At 36.9% G+C, this 23,789-nt stretch overlaps 1 protein-coding gene across 1 annotated transcript in view; it reads right to left on the reverse strand.

The window, feature by feature from the left end:
- Positions 1 to 23,789, reverse strand: part of DNAH10 (dynein axonemal heavy chain 10) — a 5,879,077-nt gene that overhangs the window by 3,517,614 nt on the left and 2,337,674 nt on the right. The gene's annotated exons all lie outside the window — the stretch shown is intronic.

Consider the following 23,789-nt stretch of genomic DNA (forward strand, 5'->3'; position numbering starts at 1 on the left):
ATGACATCCCCAGATCTAGATGTAATCCCTTTGTTTATAAGCTGTGCAATATTGAATGAATGTCTTACAACAATGGACACATGTTGGTCAGAAGTTAGGTCACTGCCTACATAACTTCCCAAATGGCGAACAACTGGGTCGACTCTCAGGGGTGCATTTTTTTGATATTTGGCTTCAGTCCATGATTTTGGCACTAGTTATTTATTTTGGGCAAACCTTCCTGCCAGATGGCAGTCATTTCGGGATTCAATGACTACTCCTGGCTTGCAGTCATCTGCAAAATTAGTCAGTCAGTACTCTCTGGTATTTGAGTTTACTTCAGAAAAGTGGATGCAAAACAGAAGTTGTTCCAGCAGACAGCCCTGGGGGACTCAATTGGTTATTGGTCTTTTTGTGGAGGTAAAATCCCCTGTTTTGACTTTTTACTTCCTACCTGTGAGCTAGTTGGCAAAGCAAAGGGTGACATAAGGGTTTTATTCTCAGTTTATTTAATTTCTGTGCTATGCCTGAATGCAGAATTACTGTTAAAAGCTTTGGTTAGGTTGAGATAAACGGTGTGTACCATTTTGCCCACCATCCACTGCTTTGGTGATCTTTTCAAAAAAATCCACCAGGTTGTGTAAGTATCACTTGCCCTTGAAGAATCCAAACTGAGACAGGTCCAGTGCTTGGAAGTTTCCTATGTCCTGATGGATTAGTCCCATGATAAATCTTTCCATGGCTTTGCATACGAGGCTGGTCAGAGCTATAGATCTGTAATTACCTAGGTCTGAGGAAGGTCCTTCTTTATGCAGGGGAATGACTGTAGCTGTTTTCCATTTGCTTGGTACAAAACCTGTACAGAAGCTGAGTCTGAACACTATTGTTAATGGCATGGCCAAATTGTGCTTCATGTTACTTAAGATGCAGCCAGGAATACTGTCAGGACCCATCAATGCAGTATTGTTAGCTTTTAATAACACTTTAGGTTTTGGTCTTGCGTGATGGCTGGAGGCAAGCTAGTTTCAGGTATATCTTGAGGGACGGACAGAGGGGTAAACTTAAAAATAAATTTATCAGCCAGTAAGTTCACTATATCTTCAGTCTCAGTGCAGATAACATTGTTCACAATTAGCTCAGCTAATTGCTGCATTGTGGTTTTGAGGTTATGAATTACTAAAAAATGCCTTGTGATTGTCTTTGGTTTGTGTAGTTATTTTAGCCTCAAACACAGTTTTGGTGAATTTTATTAAGCTCCTGAGTTGTTTTTTTAGGGTCTATATTACAACATCGAAATTTCATTATTTTGAATATTCTAACATCGAACCCTATTCAGTGAATGCTGACAACATCGAACATTCAGAACAGCAAATTTTTTTCCTAGGGAAATAATTTGCCATTCCAAAATACATACACACAACACAAACACACAGCAATCCACATATATACACCCAAAATCTTGCAGCTAACCCTACACTAAACTGTACAAACACCACTAACTATCCACTTACCTTAACACAAACCCTAACCCTAAGGTCCATCACTATCGCACACTCACCTCACCCGTGCCGTAACCCTAACTCACCTAACCCGCCCTAGCCCTCACGTCCACACAATCGCCCACATTTCTCCCTCATGCCCTAACCCTAACTCACCTAACCCACGCCCAATTGCACACTTACCTGAACCCGACCCGTAACTTTCCACCACGGCGCTGAAATTAGCGAAATGACAGAAACGGACAACCGAATTCTTTCCCTAGGAAAAAATTTGGTTATCTGTCATTTTGCTATTTTCAGCATTCGCTGAATAGAGTTCAATGTTAGAACGTTCGAAATAATGAAATTTCGACATTCTAATATACATCCTGTTTTATTTCACTGACAAGGGCTTTAACATTTTGGAAATTACTCTTTTTGCGTTTGGTCAAATTCTTTTCCTTTTATTATAAAGCTTGTTGATATTATGGTTCCAGTTTGTGGGTTTGCTTCTGGGGCTTCCATGCTCTTGTTCCTAAGGGTACAGCTGCATCTATGTAGCTGCTTGCATGCTGGCCCAGTGTAATGGTGTATGTTTCTGCATATTCAGTGGAGTTAACCAGGTTAGTGGGAATTTGAAGCTTGTCAAAATATCACTTAGAGGTGCATCTTCAGTGGAAGGGATCTTTGGTTTCAATTTTATTTCAAAGTAGACTGCTTTATGGTCAAACCTAACAAGTGATGAAGACATGTAAGGGATGGTGCAAGATATTCCCTATATTATTAAGGACAAGATCCAAGATGTTCCCCCTTGCAAGTAATCTGATTAATTGCTCCAGGGAATTTGTACTGATGAAGTCCGGGAATATCTGTGCTTGTGTAATAGTGCTGGTATATGTTTCCTAGTCTAAAGTTCGATAATTTAGATCACTTAGGAACATAGTACTGGGTTTTATACCGAGTGATTCCAGTTCCTGTAGACAGATGTTGTAGCTTTATTGTGTCATAGAGGGAGTGCTATAGCTAGCAACTATACGGTATGGGAACTTTTTGATGGTTATTCAGGCATGGAGAATTCTTAGTGCATAATGCTACCTTACCAGTCTTAATGCGAGTCTCTACTTTACCAGCCTTAATGTGAGTCTGTTCTGGATGTACAATGAAACACTTCCACCTTTTAAACCAAGCCAGAGAAAGCAATAAATACAAAAAAAACAACATGCATGGGCTATAGAAACGCAGATGCATTGAAGCTTTGCTGCTGCTTATGTTTTTGTTTTATAATAAATACGTTTTTTTTGGCCTTTCCATAGTCTGCGTTTATTGTTTTTTTTTGGAAGGTATTATAGCCATGCACAGCTGGAGGGTTCTCCGCTGTTTTTGACCATGTCCCAGTCACTACAAAGATATCAACATCCACCAGTGTGAGAAGGGCTCGTAGGGAATACAGTATCTTGTTTAGACTCCTACCATTGATCAGAAGTAAAACCTTCATATTTTTCTTTGCTGGTTTTATTAGATTGGTAGGTTTAACCATCACATTTCCCTTCATATAGGTCCAGGGAGGTACACATCAAGTCACTGACACAGGCATGAACTATACTGGTACTTGCTGTTCAAGGGCTCGAATGTATGCATGACCTGATGCATCCTGGCATCAGACAAGCAACTAACAGTTACTCTTTCCTTGCTCAGCCTGGTAAGAGGCACATCTGTATGTCTTACAATGATGTTACATTGATCTGCAGCTATCAATTTTGGCAACACCTTTGTCATTCTTTTAGCTATTATGGTGGCAAACACTATATAATACTGGTTTAAAATCTGAAATGGGTCTGATGGGTCTTTACCATCATTATGCAATACAACCATCACAGCTTCCTTCCAAGAAGATGGTGCTTCCCCTCCTTTTAAAATAGAGTTAAACAAAATCTCCAGGAGTAACACTTTCCTCCCTCCTAAATTCCAAACTTCCACAGGAATACCATCCTACATACTGAATATACATCACCATTTTTAGCACAGCTCCTCCTATCTTACTGTTAGTTGTTTATCCTCATCTACCTCCAACTTTAGCATAATTAAGTCTTCTATAAATATTTTCATTTTCTTTCTTGATTTCCAGATTTCTTGACTTTATATCATGTTTCATCAAATTTCCAAAATACCATTTAATACTTCAACAAGATCTCTGGTTATTTTTCTTGTTATAGGCTCCCCAAGTCTGGTGACAACCCTTTCTACTTTTGTTCACTAAGGCATGCTAAAAGTCTTTGTGTTCTGCAGTTGCATAAAAATACTTGCATAACAGCAAACTTTCTAAACTCATGCATATTATCAAAATACTCTCTTATTTTTTCTTTAGCACTTTGCAATTGCACTTCTTCGCATTTTGTGAGATTCCCCTTACTGTGTAATATTTTACTCTTTGTCAGCCCTCTAAATGATTCCTATTACTTCTTAACCATATCTTTCTCTTTTATTTCAAAACTATTTTTAAATTCCATTTTATCCCACTCACTAGCTACCACTTTTGAAGAAATTTCTATATTCCCTAATAACTCTCAGATAATTTTCACTACCCATTCCTCAAATTCCTCTCTTTTTAACAAGTAGGTAGGAATGTACCCGTGTTTCATTTTTGATTCATTACCCTTCATTTTATCTTAATTTTTATTGTTGCATGATCTGAAATAGTTATTGGATGTGTGTTGAAGCTTTCAATTAAATGTACACATCCCTGTGAAATATAATTTCTTTCCAGTCTAGTCCAGTTACTATACCTTGGGGAATAATATGTACGTTTTGTCCGAGTTCCTATTACCGAATTTGTGTCTTCCACACTAAATATTTTCATAAATTTCTTCAAAGAACTACCCTCTTTCAGCGCTAAGAAAAACTGCGCTTTCTATCTTTAAATACAACTACATTTTACACAGTTCTATTAACTGCATTAAAATATTAAGGGCTGCTAGGGTGGTTGGAACCCCTTATTCATTTCCCATAATTTCAAGCTATTTTTCACTGAACTGCTAACCTCTACACAATAGATTAACTGTTTTCCTGGTCATCCACCTATTTCAATCAGGAGACTATTATTATGGGTGATCTTAATACTGACTGTCTCACCTGCTCCACTGACATCCCCTCTAACTCCATCAATCTATATGGATATACATAGATTATAAACTTTCCCACTAGAATAGACAAACACAGGGGCAAAAAGACAATAAGCACTTTTCCACATCCACCTCTAACTCTTTACTGCAACACTGCAACTAGTCCTCATTATTTCAACTAAACCTGGATACTGCTGTAGAATATTTCAATACAAAGTTCCTTGAAATTCTAAATACTCTAGCTCCAGTTAGAAAAATTTGAGTCAAGGCTAACTATATCCCATGGCTATCAAATGAAACCAAACAACTACTCAAAGACAGAGACAAGTCCTGGACCCTATATCATATTAACAAAACCCAAAGCTCTCTTGAGACCTATCATCACCTAAGAAACAAAGCCAAAACCCAAATCAAAAACAATAAAAGAACATACTGTACTCAAATTCAAAACATCCACCATAGCAATCCTCACAAATTCTGGAGTAGTGTAAAAAAACGTCTGCAACCTGGACAGTCCTCAACCCCTTCCCCCACCACTTCCAATACCACAAATACTTTGGACACCCAGTTTAACCCTTTCTTTACTAACTCCATCCTATCCCTCCTAACTCACTCTACCCTCACCCCTCCAGCCATCCCATCCCCACCCCTAGCAACACTACCACCTTTTCCTTAGCGCCTATCCAAACAGCCACCATAAGAAAACTACTACATAAATTAAAACCCACAACCTTTGCTGTTGACTGGTTACCAGCCTCATTCCTCAATTTAGCTGCTAATTCCATAGCCTATCTTATTTCTGTACTACTTAATAAATCAATCAAAGAACAGTGTGATCCCAAACTTTGGAAAACCTCATACATCATCCCTCTACACAGGGGTGGTGTATCAACTGAATTCACAAACTATAGACCAATAGCTATTCTATCTCCTTTGTCAAAAATCCTAGAAAATGCATCCACACCCAACTTATGGGTTACCTAACTGATCACAAACTCCTAACTAGCTCCCAGCATGGTTTCATGCCCAATCATAGTATGACCACTGCCCTCCTTAGTTTTACTGACACTACTAATCACCTAAAAATAATGGCCATGTAACATCTATCTTTTTAGACATGTCCAAGGATTTCAACACTGGGTCACACCAAAAACTGTTAAATGAACTTGCCTCACTCAACCTATCCCACTCAGCACTAACCTGGTTTCAAAGCTACCTCACAGAACTCCACCAAGCAGTCAAATGGAAAAATGACTTATCCTCCCACCTCCCAGTATTAGGAGTCCCTCAAGGTTCAGTCTTAGGCCCACTGCTCTTTACAGTTTTTACCAATACTCTGCACATTGCCACCAACCTGGCTACTACTATTCAATATGCAGATGATTCAGCTTTAATATGTGCTGCTCCCTCACTGTCCCAGTTACAAGAAAAAAAATCCTTCACAGAAATAGAATCTTACATCTCTAGCCAACAACTTATACTGAATCTCAAGAAAACTAAACTCATTCTTTTCAATAACAAAAACCTAACAGCTCCCTTCGCTATCTTCTCAGCTAATAAAACCAACACTGAACCCACATCCCATACAAAACTTCTAGGTGTCACTATTGATAGCAACCTTAAATTTGACAAGCATATCTCCAAAGTTATCAAGAAGACCCATATTAAGCTTGGTACTCTCTACAGGTCCAAACAATTCCTTACCTGTCCCACCAGGCAGACTATTGCTAGAAACCATCTTCTCTCCACCTTGTTATACGCCTCACCAATCTTTACTAACCTGAGAAAATCTGACCTAGCTAAACTGGAAGCATCCTACAATAAAATAGCCAAATTTGCTACAAATTTCCCACACAGGTTCCACCACTGTGCAGCACTCCACCAGCTCAACTGGCTAGAACTATCCAATCTCCTGCATTTCCATCAAATATCCACTGCCCACAATATCATTACTAATCCAGGAAACTGTCCTGCACTTCAAAACCTCATCCAGCCATACTCTAACCTCAGAACACTAAGATCCACATATAAATCCCTTATTTCAGTCTCTAAATCTTATAACAGCTTTGGAGATGCCCTTTATTCTAATTACATTTCCAACGTCTGGAACGCCATCCCTCAAAACATCCTTAACATTACCAACTCCACTATGTTCAAATAACTTCTTAGGACCCACCTAAACAACAACTGGAAGTGGTCTTGCACTGCCCCCAGCTAGAATAAATCCACACTGAACACCTACATATCACTCTTTCTCCCTATATGACATTCACCTTGCACCTGCTCTTATATGCAGTCATACTGGCAGCAGTTTTTATCTGAATGTATACATTAGTTGAAAATTCAGACTGTAATATAATTATAAAATTTCTCCTTATTAGATTGTAACGGTTACTATATGTAAAGAATTTTGTACAATTTTAAACATTTCCTGCCTTGTCTTTAGATTCTAATAGCTTTTAGTTCATGTAATAAATGTGTGCTTATGTATTGTCTTATCTGTCTTCAATGTATTTCTCGTTTGTACTTTTCTGTTTATATTTTTGTGGAGCTTTCCTCTCCATGCCACTGCTGAAAATGGGCTATCAACCCAGTCTGACTATCCCAGTAAACAAATGCAAAATAAATAAATAAATAAAATCATAACTTTAAATATTTCATTTCCCTCAACAAAGTATACTCAGAACTCTCTAGATTAGTTGCTTGCAGATGCAGGCAGCTGTTCTCCATGGAAAACCAGTCAGCAATGCAAGAAAAAAAAAAGCAGCTAACAACTCTGAAGATGCATGAGAGAATCTTTGTCAATTTCACTTAGAACATAATGAACAACTGCCTTCACCTGCAGACATACTGACTCCCACTAAGAACATTTGCTAATAGAAAAAAACAGTTAATATCTTTGCAGACAGAAACTTAGCATTTTTATATGGCTTTCATAATTTTGTCTTATTTTTCAAGCCTATTAACTTACAAAACACTTGTTTATAGCGTAAGTTAAAGTCATTATTCTAGACATCCACCCTTGTAAAAAATAAATCACCTTAATTCTAGATATAATATAATCAGCATACTTTTATACCCAATCCCCAAGCCAGCAGCCTAACATCACAGCCTATTTGGGCATACTTGCTTTTGTCCAGCCTTTCTTCTTGTTATACTGTAAAGCTTATATTTTTTAAAACTAGGAATAAAAATTCCACAACCAAAGGAGAAGAAATGAAGGAACCACAATGAATCCCTGTGTACAGTGAAGTGAAGCCAACCACAATACTGATAAAATACGTTTATTCCTCCAAACGATCAAGAACTCAAACCAGCAATACAGTTAAGCGCTTTACCGAGCTTCATCAGAACATAATAAATTGCCACTGCAACTCTTAAATAACATTGTAATGTCACATGATACAGATTCGTAACCAGTAAAAATCCTATATTTCAATTTAAATATCTAATTAATCATGTTGCTGTCAAAATTTCAATCCCTAACTAACATTGTATTTCATATTAACTTAAAATTGATCATGGTAATTCCGATAAAACATTGTTAGATATAAATAAAATAATAAGTATTAATGGTGAAACATAAATAATAAATAGTAAATAATAATGCATTTCAAATCCTCAATAAAAAGAATATATATACACAGGTGTAAAAAATGATCAACCCGTTACCACAATAATAAAGATGTATTAATAATTCACTACTATTAACTAATGTTAACACCCTCCCATTGCAATACAAATATTAATATATAGGGGAAATTCATAAACAGGCTGCTCTCATTTTCAAAACACTAGTAATACTTATATTAACATTGAGCCCTGGGGTTCTTCCTGCGTCCAGCCTCAGTTGCCAAAGCAACTCCCTGTATTCTAAGCTGGATTCCCAGTTACCTCCCCTCGAGTCAACCAGAACCTGTTCCAAGACCATGAATTTGATATCCATTTGTTCACATACCAGGGAGTGCTTTAAAAAAGCATTTGTGTCCTTCCTTTTAGAGACATCATAGATGTGCTCATAAACTCTTTTTTTTAATTGTCTCTCGGTCTTACCGACATAAAAGCTGTTACAGGAGACACAGATTCCTAAATAAACAACCCCCTTGGACACACAGTTAAAATAATTCGTAGATCTAAATCTAAATTTTCTTGAAGGAATAAAAATCGTTCCCTGATTTATCATAAACTTACACTGTTGCCATGTTCCACATTTACATGTACCCACTTTCTCCCTGTTGTTAATAACCCTAGGTACCGAGTTCATTTCAAAAAGTTCTTTCAAATTGGTGTCCCTTTTTCTCACAAATTGAGGGGTAGTGGGAATGTAATTACTGATCTCATCATTCAGGGATAACACCAACCAGTGCTTCAAAATTATTTTCTCCACTTCACCAGATGTGGTGGAAAAAGTGTGTATAAAATGACTCCTAAATTCATCCGTGTTCAGTACCCCATTAGTGTGGTTAGTTCTCCCCAAACCTAACAAAGGGGCATATTTACCATCTCTATTCTCACTAACTTCTAGGGCCATAGAGTCAATGAGTTCCTTAGGATATCCTTTTTCCTCAAACAAGGCACCCAAAATCCTGACCTCTTCCTGGAATTGTTCCATCCTACTAGTCATCCTAGATGCCCTACTCATCTGGCCCTTGACGATACCTTTTTTCTGAAAAAAAGGATGTCCACTATCAAAATGTAGATAAGAGTTTGAAAATGTGCTCTTTCTAAAAAGCTTAGATTGAAAACTACTGTTGGTGTAGTCCTTATATAAAGTAACATCTAAGTAATTCAATTGATGTTGGTCAATATTGTAGGTGAACCATAAGAAATCCGTACTACCGTTAATGTAGTCATAAAATTCATCAAATTTCTCCCTTGGACCATTCCATAACAAGCATAAATCATCCAAATACCTAGTGTAGTATGCAATATATCTGGACCAACAAGACCATAGAATGTACTTCCGTTCCCAATAATATAAGACACAATTTTCATATAAAGGGGCACATGGAGCACCCATAGCCACTCCTTTTTTCTGGTGGTAAAATTTGCCATTAAAATAAATAAAATTGTTGTTCAAAATGGTTGTTGTTCAAAATGGTCTCCATAAATTCAAGAATTAAATTAATGCTGTTGGTACTCAACCCTGATTCAGCCAACAGAATTTCCCCAAACCAGTCCAGACCGGTTTGATGTGGTATACTAGGAAACAATTCCACTATATCTATGGTCACAATCCAGGTGTCTTTGTCAAATTTGTCCTGATCTATACCCTTGAGAAAGTCCCAAGAATCCTTGTTGATATGGGGAATAGATGTTACAAATTTCTTGACCATAAAATCAATGTATTTGGCCAGTGGCTCTGTGATGCTACCTGCCCCTGAAACTATAGGTCTAAATTTAATAGGGTCAAAACCTGTGTGTGTCTTAGGGATACCAAAAATCACGGGAATTCTAGGTTTATCCACATGTAAAAAATTAAAAAGTTGTTCATTAATAGACCCCTGCATTAAATGGTCATACAAATAGTGTCCTATCCTAGAGTGGGCTATGTTAATCTCATTTCTAGAAACCACCCCATACTGGTCAACATCTTGAAGTAACTTGTGCAGGTGTGACTCATAGTCCAGGGTATACATAAGGACCCCCCCCACCCTTATCCGGTTTCATCACTCTACATTTTTCTTGCCAAAAAACCTCAATTATACTCCTTTCTTAATCATTAAAGTTATCGGATTGTCTGTGATCTCAATCCTTGCCCAATAACCTTATTTCCCTCTCAACTAACTCTTCAAATACTTTAAGTGAGGGATGAGTAGGGGGGTTAAATAAACTCTTTCTAGATAGTTCGTGATTTGAAAAAGATTTTTCTTTAAAATAAATATTCAGATTAAGCTGTCTAATGAACAATTTGAGGTCAATAAGTGTGTTAACCGTGACCCCAGGTCGGGCTGGAATAAACTGAAACCCTTTCGGGAACAGTTTAAAGTGTTCGTCAGTGAGTGCCAATTCAGTAAAGTTAAAAATAGTGAAATTCTCTTGTCTCCGTATAATATGTTGGTCCCTGGAGTTGTGTGAGATGTCATCACTAACCAACTCAGGACAAAGAGGGTGGTACATTAATTCACAGTACGATTCCACCCCCTGTTCATCTGTCTCCCCCCTCCCCCCCCGGGATACTGAAAATCCCGGAATGATTGTTTTCTTTCTTTCTCGGCTAACCTCTCACTCCTTCTCAAAACCGGTTGACCCATGTCTGTGTTACTAAAATTTTGGTTATGATAGTCATCGGTGACATTAGGGAAAATGCTATCCGTTTGTTTCATCATCCCAATGTGTTTAGCCATCGGGTAAGCTCTCCCTTCCCTGTATTCCACTAAGTCTCTCTCCAATTTCCTCATCTTTCTCTCAACTATTTTCATACAAAATAAATCTACTTCGTGGAATACATTATCATAATTTCTTTTCACACTATTGAACAAACTGTTATTCAGTACATTATCATGTAATTTATGCAGATCTTTCAATAAATCCCCAGCCTTAGCCTCATAGTCTTTAATCATCAAATTAAGTACCTCAATGCCCATCCTGTTAAAAATCTCACAAAGTTGTTGATACAGTGCCGAACCCGGCTTAACATTGTTAGGGAATTTAAAAACCCGAAGCCCTTTCGGGACTCAGTTAACATTGACACATTTCTTGAGGTAATCAATTTTTAATTGATTCGACTTCAAGGCATACAATTTATCTTTAAAGTTACTGAAGTTAGAATCCAAACTGTTTTCAACAGTGTTAACAGTACCTTCGTTAAAGTTAAAATGCTTGCTTGTCCAAGAATCGAAATTAGAAAAATTCCAGTTGTTGTCCGTTCGGACCTTGTGTGCACTCTTATTAAAACCAATCCTCGTCAGTGAACATTGCGTATGCCCCACAACCTGAGCCCCAGCCGTTGGTTCAGTGTCCTCCATATTAGTGGGCGTGCTCAATGTTCCGCACGTTCCACGTAACCTTTCCGGTAACTGTTGTTGGTTACCTGGTAACCCACCGCTGACTGCAACATTCCGGTTGTTCATAGAATCCGTGATTTGTGTGAGCAAAGCTAAAACTTGTTTGAATTCACCCCGTGTCACTGGTGAATTGTCCGAAGAATTCAAAGTATCCTTAAACACTGTTGGTGTGTCCAAAAACTTTTCTGATTCCGCACATTCAGCCATGGCAACAACAGCTATGAACACAGGCAAGCACAGGCAAAACCAGGAATAAAAATTCCACAACCGAAGGCGAAGAAATGAAGGAACCACAATGAATCCCTGTGTACAGTGAAGTCAAGCCAACCACAATATTGATAAAATATGTTTATTCTTCCAAACGATCAAGAACTCAAACCAGCAATACAGTTAAGCGCTTTCACTCAGTGATTACCGAGCTTCATCAGAACATAATAAATTGCCATTGCAACTCTTAAATAACATTACAATGTCACATGATACAGATTCGTAACCAATAAAAATCCTATATTTCAATTTAAATATCTAATTAATCGTGTTACTGTCAAAATTTCAATCCCTAACTAACATTGTATTTCATATTAACTTAAAATTGATCATGGTAATTCCGATAAAACATTGTTAGATATAAATAAAATAGTAAGTATTGATGGTGAAACATAATAAATAATAAATAGTAAATAATAACGCATTTCAAAACCTCAATAAAAAGAATAACTAGGTGTAAAAAATGATCAACCCGTTACCACAATAATAAAGATGTATTAATAATTCTAATAATATTTTTTAAAACTAAAAATTACTTATTTACCTTAACATTTTTAACACATACAACAGTTAATGAAGTTCCCCGATCACACACTATACAAAACTGCTTAACTATATAACATAACATTTGTATTATGAAATAGTTTATAAAACTTTTAATAAGAACAACTGTTTTACTTATAATTACTCTTTTTTCCTTTTAGTGTCCTTCTAAACATAAATGACATAAAGTGGGGTATATATGCTTTACAGTCCACTTGCAAGTTTAACAAAGTTATCAAATTACAGTTTTACTCAGTCACTTTTTCTTGCAAAGCCATATTCCACCAACAGGGATGATGCTTTATAGTCTATTTATATGCTAATTTCAGTGATTCCTGAATTTCTAGTCAAATCCTGCATTTATTTCTGTCTCTCAAGCATTTTCCTTTGAAACATTGGAAAAGGTTTCATTGGCAACGTCTCTCTTATGAGCTTTAATGTCAGAACCCCCCCCCCCTTCTGTTTGCTGGCACATTTTTTGTTGGATACATTATTTTTATTTCCTCCTCAGCCTGTTCTGCATCCAAAAATGTCCATCTTCCAGGAAAAATATTACACCTGCCTCACCACATTCCTTGATTCCTGGGACACAATTGCTTCTCTTCTGCATGCTATACGATGAATAATCATTTTCCACAAACACACTGATGTCTACAATTGTAATACTTTTCTTTGTGTCAGTTTTTTTTTCAGGACCAGTTCTTTCTGCTGGTATGATTGCATCTTTACTAATACAGGCCTTGGCTGCCTTCTCATGGCCAGATTTGAGGCATACACTTGATCTGCCTTTTCAGTTAACAAATCAAGGTGCAGAATACCCCTCCAGTTTCTCTCCGCATTCCATCTTCTATCTCTACCATTTTTTAAAACAGTTCTTTTTGAGAAGCCTAATACTTATCCAGCCTTTTCTTAATTTCAACCTTTGACTTCTGCAGTTCTATCAGTTCATCTGAGTAGCTAGCTAAAGCTTCTTGTACTTTTCTGGCCTTTTGCTATTTGAGTAGATATATTCCTTCAGTGTTTCATTTATTTTAATCACCTCTTAGTACATTTGATTTATTTTTTTCATCTAAATTACTGAAGTGTGAATTGCTTTTTTATAAACAACTGTAAGATTCTTTCCCTACAGTGTTTTCTCTTCACTTTTTCTGGTTGCTTTTCTTTCAGGTTCTCTAAATTTCTTCTTTGTTGGCATTTGGGCAGTGTACTTACTAAGGAGTAACTGAATTTTACCCAAGATAACAATATCCACTGGCTGTTATTTCCCAGTTTCTGTTTTCACACTGGAAGAGTTGAAATTAAGCTGTTGATCACTGTGCAGCCACCTTGGAAGTCATTTGAGTTAGCAAAGTCTTGTCGCTCTGATCTTCTTCATGCAAGTTCTAGCAGGTGCCACAGATGCTGGTCAAACTTGTGTCACCTGGCTTTGAGTCGGGGCCTTATCCCTCTTTGTCAATGGGGCCAGTAGGTAGTAATTTATCTGACTGCCCTAATGCTTGCTGACATGGGTTCACAGTGTGCTTTGTTCCTTTTTTGTCAGCCTGTTTGTACTATGGACTCTGAGACAGTGAAGCAATTGCCTTATGCTTACTGACAATCCGTTACTCTTATTCTGCACTGATAAAATTTGTGAGAAATACAAACACTCGATTCGAAGGCCAACTTTTCACACAGCACTTATGTCAGTAAAGAGTTTACCACCAAATCACTGCCACCAACACTAGACTCACTTATGCTGAAGTTCTAATGAAATAGCTACTTTAAGCAACCTAAACACTGCTTAAGCAAACCTAAGCCACACAGTATCATACTTGCAAATATATCTTAATCTGCATATTCACCCACACACCTAAGAGAAGTTTCTCTGGCTCCATGTCCTCACCTATATGCACTCCTGTGCTTCTGGCCACACATTGCAATGTACTAGTAATAGGCAGTTAGATACACTGATATTACATTCACATGGTTAAGCAAAGACCAGGTCATGGTCAGCTGTCTCTCTAACTCCAAGATTTATGATGTGATCAGAGCCCTTAGGTTCCTATATCTCAAGTACCAGTATGACCTCTTAGTTGCCCAGACCGTGGTGAAGAACTTTAAAGTCTCCACCTTAGTGGAGATTTACAAAGACATAGTTGAGCTTTCCATGCATGTTTTCCAAGCAGAAAAGACACTTCTATTGAGCACTAATTTGACATCTCTGAGAATGAAGCAATTGCAATGCCAAAGAAAAATAACTAATGTCAACAACTGGCTAAGGAATTGGTGTCATTCTGGGGGATCCAGTGTTTGACAGCAATAAAGGCAAAGAAGGCCAGACTGTTTTACCAGTGATAGTGTGCTTCTTTCTCCTCAAGACTTCCTCATATTTGCCAAGACTTTTTCTGTACCCAAAGTACCTTTTTTAGGCAAAATCCATCTCTTGGATATTCCAAACTAGAAAATTCCAATCCGGCTTTCATTAAAATAGTTCTGGGCAATGCTAGGAGGTTGGAAAAAAAAGCCTGATTGAGGCCGCACACAAACACAAAGGGTCTATATTAGATCAGCGAACGCTTAAAAAAGCGAATGCTGATTGATCGACCTTATGTAAGCGAAAGCTTACAATCTCGAACTGTCAGATCAGTGATTTTTTTTCCTAGGGAAAAAAAATCGCTGATCCAAAACACATACACACAACACAAGCACATCAAACAAACAGAAATCCACACACATACACCTAAAATCTGACACCTAACCCTACACTAAACTATGCACACACCACTAACTATCCACTTACCTTAACCCAAACCCTAGCCCTAAGGTCCATCACTATTGCACTCACCTCACCCGCTCCCTAACCCGAACTCACCTAAACCCGCCCTAACCCTCACGTCCACACAATCGCACACATACCTAACCTGAGCCCTAACACTCACATCCACACAATCGCACACTTACCTGAATCCGACCCGTAACTTTCCACCACAGCACTGAAAATACCAAAGCAACAGAAATGGACAACCTAATTCTTTCCCTAGGAAAAAATTCGAGTTTCTGTCGCTTCGATATTTTTAACTTTCGCTAAACTAAGGTCGATCAATCAGCGTTCGCTGATTTAATATAGACCCCACACAAATAAAGTATGTGTAGTTACTGAAACTTGGTTATAATGTACTGGCAGCACTCCTTCCATATCAACTGCACCTATCACCCTTTCAAACTACCAAGAAGTGGCAGGGAAGTACCTGTAGTTCTCCTCTTCCACACCACCCCATTATTTAATGCTAGCTCCCCCATGTCACTAGTCTGGAACTCATATATGTCTTAGTCACACTAAAATCCAAATACTACATCAGTGCCAAGTATAGCTCCTACAATGTCTCTCAATGACATGGTGACTACCTCAATAAGATAAATGCTATACCTATTAATTTCAGAACACTTCTCTTGGATGACTTCAGTTTAACTACCAATCCATTCACTAGAAATCTTATACAACAAACAAACACATCCACTCATTCCTCAGTTCTATCAATACAAACTCATTAGATCAAATGTCTTAACTACCATCAGAGGTGACAACATACTTGCTGCATCCATCTTCATTTGAACCTATGTTACATTTTTATGACTTTTTGCTTCAACAAAAACAATCAAACAAATAAAAAAGAAATACATTTTCAAAACACCCCATCCTCTTTAAACTTAGATCAAATGTACAAAACCATATACGTTTTCAACAAATTAAGTTTACTCCACGAGATAAGAACTGTTGCTCCAAATCAATAGCTGCACTCACTGGAATTATCTAACCTAAAATTAAGGTTATCCATGCTAAAAGAATGTTACATCTTGTGCGCTCACTTACCCTAATTACTACATGTTATTTTCTTATCTCTATTCCCCTCCCAGATATGAAAAAGAGATTGCATGCTTTCATTAACTTTTAGCCCTAAGAAAAAATGCATTGGCTACCTTTAAATAAGGTAAATTGTACACTGTTATATTAAAAGCATAGAGACATTAAGGTTGTTGGGGAAGCAGCTACTTTTATAACTTATCATTTCCAAAAGAGGTAACAACATACTCCACCTTGTTCTTAGAAGTGTTACCTCTCCATGTACCATTAGTGATGTCATTCCTTTCTTAATTAAATCTGGTAATCAGTTATCATCTTTCTCAAAACTATCATCAACTACCTTCACCATATTCAGAGACTACTCCAAAGCCAACTTAATATCCATGCCTAAGGGGCTGAAGAAATTAAAAAGTGCACCCCCATGATCCCAACCAATATAGCCAATAATTAGGTCTTTGGCTTCTATGCTCATGTAAACCAGTGTAGCGAGAAATCCATCTCCATTTGGCATAACCATAATAGGAAATTCAAAAATAAACCCCTAAGGTAGAATTCCTAAATAAACAAACTGTTTAATAAGTGGGGAAAATACTTGCGTCGTGTAAACGTTTCTCCAACTTCCAACATAGGAAGGTACTTAGACCAGCAAAGAACTCAAGCATGTTATTAGAAAGACTAAGACAGAATAGGAACTGAAAGTATCCACCTACTCCATAAGACCCTTTTAAACCATATTAGTAGCAGCAGAAGCAGCACTCAGCACTGTACCAATAGCCAAATGAATGGCACTACCTATTCTTATCCCAAAACCATAGAGGACATCCTAGCTGACAAGTTCTTTCCAAAACCAAAAACAGCAGTTCCTTGCACCTAGACTACATGCCAGGTTGTTTTCTAGTTAATATAAAGTACAACACTACTGAACCCCCACAGACAATGTCAGCCTTAGTCTCTCTACAGGGTATGTACTAGATCTCTGGAGAACAGCTGCCATGGTGCCACACAGGGTGGCTTCACAGACCCTGAGAACTATAGACCTATTAGTCTCGCCAGCCGCATCTGTAAAATCATAGAATGATTTCTAGGAAAGAAATTAGTAAGCTACAAATGCACAAACCTATTAATTTTAGCTTTGTGAAAAGTAGATTCTGACTCTTTAATCTTGATTTCTTAATACAGAATCAATAAAAGTCAGTATTTCCTCTTGCCTATATGGGCCTTGCTAAAGCTTTTGATAAGACTCCCCATGCTGGCATTATTGGCAAAATCAATAGTCTAAATATAAACCCCGTCATCACACACCGAGTGCCAAATGACAAATTGCTTCTCTGATCAAATGCACATAGCAAGAGTTAGTGGTACCGTTTCATGTAAAAGGCACATTATTAAAATTCTATCCTACTTCCCATTCTCTTCATCATCAACTTGTCTGATGTGAAAGTGGATGTCAAAGTTCGATGGCTAAGTCTACTACTGACTATGAAATGGGTGCTACTATTGACCTCATCCCCTACTCTCAACTGTCCTCAGAAGGGCTTTCCATAACCAACACTTGGTGTACCAGTTATGCCTTAAACTTAACACCAAAAATGGACAGTAGTTGCCTTTGGAAAACAAGTCTATCCTACTAATAACCACATAAACAGCTGTATCAGTCTTAAGTAGGAACCTAATAGAGATCTAGGTACATTTATCACCACCAAACTGTCCTTTGAGCATCATGTATCAGTTATAGTTAGGAAATCCTTATACCCTGCCCAGTTATTTATCACATGTGCAATACCCAGGTCCAAGGATATCATAATTCCCCTCTATTTTCACCACATTAATCCAATCATGAAATAATATGCATAGTTTAGAATATACATCTCCAAATATCTTGTCTATACAGAAAAACTGCAACACTAAGTAAAACCATAAAAGGAGTTAGGTCTGTTAATTGCATGGATGGATTAAAAACTCTCACTTTTCTCTGTTGCATACCAACTACTATGTGGTGATTTATGTCTCGCTGTATGAAAGTTTCTGTCCTCCTAGACCTTTGCCACCTCAGAAATACTGATAGCACTGAAAATATTCACTCCAAAGCCCACAGCACTCATCATAATATAAACAAAACATCTAGAATTGGAGAAAGGCAATAAAGGAAGTGTGTTATTGGTAACAGTTGAGAGTAGGGGAAGAAAGATGATGTGGCAAGAGATTCTAGAACAATATTACATAGAAATAAAATATTGGCTGCAATGTAGAGGCCTACTAAGGGTTCTGAAAAGATACTATGATGAGGTAAAAAGATGATAACTGGAGATGCCAGAACCAGAGAAGCAAACACAGGGAGGAATGATAAGTAGACTGAAGGAAAGAAACCAAGGGAAGACTAGGAAAAAGGCAATTCAGAGCTGGGAAAAGATTTTGATAGGAAAGAAATTAGATAACGGATGGGATAAGATATGTCAGGCACCAAGAAAAGCAAGAAAGCTTAGAATACTTTTTTGGAAATGCCTCCACAAATATTTTTATACTCTGCATAGGTTTCTTAGGACTAAAAGTGTTTCCCTGAAACAGATCCAGGGTGCTGGAAATGCAAACAAGACCTACTAAGGGATTGGAGACATGTTTTTGGGTGCCCAAAGTTAAAAATGTTCAAACAGGAATTACAGAAAATAGTGAGGAAAACATATATTTTTTCACTTTTATTAAATTATTACTTAAAACGTAGGTACATATATATAAAACAGAAAAGTAAACAAACCATATAAACATTTTTTCCATTTGCATATATTACACATTTTCTTTCTTTATGACTGTCATTCAGTCCAGCATTACATAAAGTGCTCAGTTCCTGCCTTCCCTTAAACCTTATTATTCTTCCTGTAAAGTATTCTGCATGTATTGTCCCCACAAATTCCATTTATTTCTATGTAATTTGCTCCTTCCCTTTTCTAAAGGTCATGCTTCCCATTCTTTTAGCTTAGTACTTCAAATACAGTTGGTTTGGATTTTTATTTCTATTGTATAATTGCTTTTTTGGTAGCCAACAGAATTAAACTTAATAAGGCCTTACCTAATATCAAGCAGGGAAAGGCAACTAAGTGAATCAGACTTTCTCCTTAGCTGGATGATGTAGTTGCAAGTACAACAACACATAAAAAAGGTACTCATGTTAACAGCAAAGAAAGCAATAACAAGAAATGGGGGATAGAGCAAGAGCTGAAAATAGATGAGATAACAAATCTAATGAACAACCCGAGGGATCAGGAGAGGAAAGTATCACTGACAGGGCAGGTGAAATTCCATGAGAGGAAATGGAAAAAAATGGGATCAAGTTATGCAAACCCATTAGGGGGCTTAATGGGATAGTGATAAATTGGTAAAAGGAAGGATAAGGGGAAAAGGAAACTGTAAGGTCCAAAGCAATAACACATTAGTTAAGAGGAAGGGTGAAGCTGAAAGATAACTATAAATGTTACGTTGAAAAATCGACAAAATGTAACTCCTGAGCTGGTATTGATACATAACCAAGTTAATGGTCTAATAAAAATAACAAGTGACTTCTACGAAATATAGCTTCCTAATACAAGGAATCCCTTAGCTAAAGAACAAGCTCTCCTTGTATGTTAAACAATGTAACAAATTAGATTCCTTCAAGTTCTGTCTTGGTAACTGGATGGGTACCTACAAATGTACTAGTAATGTCTTTCGGCTTTTCCTGGTTAGGGGTCGCCGCAGTGGAATGCCAGTCCGCTTATGATTGGCAGTAGATTTTTAAGGTGCCAGCCTGATGCCCAACCTTCAACGAAGGCACACCTATTCACGCGCGCACCTACCTGCATGTCTTTAAACGTCACTCGACCATGGGGAGAACATGCAGACTCCACACAGAAGGCACTCCAGCCAGGAATCGAACTGGAGAACCTCTTGCTGTGAGACGACAATGCTAACCGCTGCACCACCTCGGACTTACCTATAAATTTACTAAATAGGGCAAATAAGCAGTATGATCCTAATTGTGTAGAATGGCAAATCTCTGTAGGTTGCATATCTAAGCTCCATATGGTTGCCAATACCACCTATAGTGAACCAGATTACTATGAATATTGTTCACTAACATCTATTTCCATTGCTTCAGAAGACTTTTAGCTACTTGTTGGAAAATAATCATGGAAACCTGAAGATGAAACACAGGAACTTGTTTAACTTCGAAGCAGGGTACCATACAGCAAACAATGAAGTACTGGAGAACTGACAAAATAAACTGCAAAGACTCTATGCATTTTTCCTGTGAAAAAACAACAGATTCTGATGGATTAGTATGCTATGGTGGCAGTGAAGTCTGCAATATTACCTGAAAGCACACTACTGCTTACTCTATTTATAGAGAGATATTTTATTATGGACATTTTATGTAGTTTTTTATATATATTTATGCTATTTATAATAGAATATATCTCAGTAGTTTTCAATAAAATATGGAGAAGACTGTAATAATGTTCAAAATCCCTAGTACAAGTAACAATTTTACTATGGAGAGATGTGCAATAAAATTGTGTATATGCCTTTAAATCTTTAAATTTTTAAAACTGTTTTTGGCGCCAAATACTGTATAAATACTAAGGATGTTTAAATAAGAATTGTTCTGAGGAAGTCTGCTGTAGGCAGATGAAAGCGCTAAACATCTCGTATTTATGTTGTAAAGTTTTATGTAGACCTGTGTGCAGTGTTGCTGTGTATTAAACGTTTGGTGGTGAACATCAGAGGATCTGTGGAACCTTTATTGCCGTTTTCCAGCAAGCCAGTGTTTTTTTGTAAGACAAGTTGCTACATACATCTTTTGATTTTCCTAGTCGCTATTGCAGGCATGGCTGGTATCGGTGAGGACACACAGAGGAGCCCTGAAGTGAACGAACTTTCTCAATTGCGAGCGGAAGTCACAGGTTTACATGCCGAGATGAGGAAACTCGCAAATATGTTTCAGTGCCTAATGGATATGAATACAGTGGCGCCAGATAAACATTTGGAGCAGGTAAATCAGTCAAACGCTAATATGCACTGCTGCTCTAAAAAAGAAATATTGTTAACTGTTGGCTCTAATAGTGATACGGACATACCAAACGGTCAACCCAGCCCAGCTATTTCCTTATCGGATACGTACAGAGAGTCCTTGGAAATGGTACAAACAGCAGATAAATTCGTATTAACACCAGACAAAGATTTTACCTTCGATTTTAGTATGCTACAAGATCGCATGGACATCGAGAGGAAAGGAGCGAAACCTAAAGCACAATCAGTGCTTAAAACCTATGCGACTACAGTGAACAGAGAAATGGGCACAACAAAAGGTACTTTTAATAAAAAAACAGTTTCTAGCCCTAAAAAGCCCATAATTGCAAATGAGACTTATAATAAGAAGGGCATTAGATATAAAGAAACTGTAAATGTGAAAGTCAATGTAAATGATGATTTTAATGAATTTATTAATAATGAATATAATTTTGATACAGTACACAAAACACCACGACCTCTAGTGGTAAATGGCAGTAATTCTATAAAAGAAATGATTTACAATTTTGGTAAAAAGCTAGCTTTAATAAGGAATGTAAAGGTGGATAATGCATATCTCCATAAATGTATTAATATTCAAGTTGTACCTAAGGGAATGAGATTTTTTAAATTACCAATGGGTTTAATTTATAATGATCAAGTTAAGTTTGAATTTAACAATTTATTTGATGAATTTGGGATGAAATATATGAATTTAATAATACAATACAATGATGAAAGAATTTCGAACCTGATTCATGAAGTAGAAATCATAAACCAGAGTATATTATTACACAATGAATTTGATACTTGGAAGGAATTATATAACAAACAATTCTATCAGGCAGATAAACAGGCACAGAGTGTGTTTACTAGGAAACATGGCAAGCTTGATAGGGATGTGGAAGCATATAAAGCCAATAAAGCATACATATGGCCATCAGATAGGAAGCCCACACATATTGAAAAGAAGTATAGTGAAAGAGAATGGAGAGATGAGTACAAAGAAAATTTTCAGGGGGGAAGGTATCATCCGACATACAGAAAAACCCAATATCATCACAACACATACAACAAGATACAATAGATAGAGATGAAATCAAAGCATATGTATCTACATGTAAGGAAGTTATGAATGAACATTATAAAGAATCATCCAATAATAAGGAAGTGGACAATATAGAGATATCTCATAGTACGCAGATCATGAGTACTTTTAATGGTTTTAATGTATACAACTATTCTGATTTTATAGTTAAGGAGGAGTTTTATACTTTGTTGGCCAAAGGCATGAAATTTATGCCCAATTCTAGCTTTAGACTAGTAGAGAGCATCAAAGACATCAAGTTATTTTGTAGGAAGTTAAATCTAGCTTTGCAATTCGAAGAAAGTGGACTAGATAAACCCGAAGCAGCAGGGATATTAAAGAAAAAGAGTTGCTACATTCCTACAAGTAACCCTATCATCAGCCAATATGAGAGTATGGTATGCAATGATATATATAAGTTTAATAGGAATGTCAGAAAGAAGAAACAAAAGAACAATGAAGTAATAGACAATTTAAATACAAAAGAGAGAGAATGTTTGAATACCCTTATAAAGAATTCTGAGATTAGAATAATGAGACCAGATAAAGGGGGAGGGGTGGTTATATATCCACAACATGAATATAAAGCCGCTATACACAGAATTTTAAATGAATCTGGCAATTATGAAACAATATCATGGAATCAAGTCAATATAGGATATAGACGTATAGATTTATATATCGAAGAATATTTATTGGACAATAGAATTACTAAAGAAGTGTACGATTTCATACGGACTGAATATCCTATGATGGCCCATATTGTGGGCATTCCGAAGATACACAAATCTATACCTCAACCTCCTTTCAGACCCATCATATCAGGATCAAAGTCAAAGACATTTAACATCGGTTATACTATTGACAAATGGGTCAAAAATATTTATAAAAACATACCACATCTGATGATAGATTCTTGGGATTTTTTAAGAAAATTAACACCACAGGTATGCAATATAGAATACACATTTGTGACGATAGATGTCTGTGATTTATTTTCCTGTATACCCAAGGAAGAAGGATTAGAATATTTTTGCAATAGTCTGAGAACATATTCAGGGTTAACTTGGGACAAAATTGTAACGGTTATGGATATGATGTCATTGATTTTGGACCACAATTACATATCATATGAAGGTGAGATATATAGACAGAAAAAAGGAGTGGCAATGGGTGCATCTTGTGCACCCATATTTGCGAACCTAGTAATGCTAGAATGGGAGAATACATATGTTATGAATAGTGTATACAAGGATAATATAATATTTTATGCCAGGTTTTTAGATGATATTTTTATTTTATGGAAGGGTGATAAGGCAGATATATTAAAATTTTTAGAATATATTAATACCACCACTGAATTTTTGAAGTTCAGGCACAGTGTAAGTGAAAGTGGTATCTCATATCTGGACACATTTATTTATAAGA

Source organism: Protopterus annectens, chromosome 4.part0, assembly GCF_019279795.1.
Source record: "Protopterus annectens isolate FY-2018-M chromosome 4.part0, PAN1.0, whole genome shotgun sequence".
Taxonomy (NCBI): Eukaryota; Metazoa; Chordata; order Ceratodontiformes; family Protopteridae; genus Protopterus; species Protopterus annectens.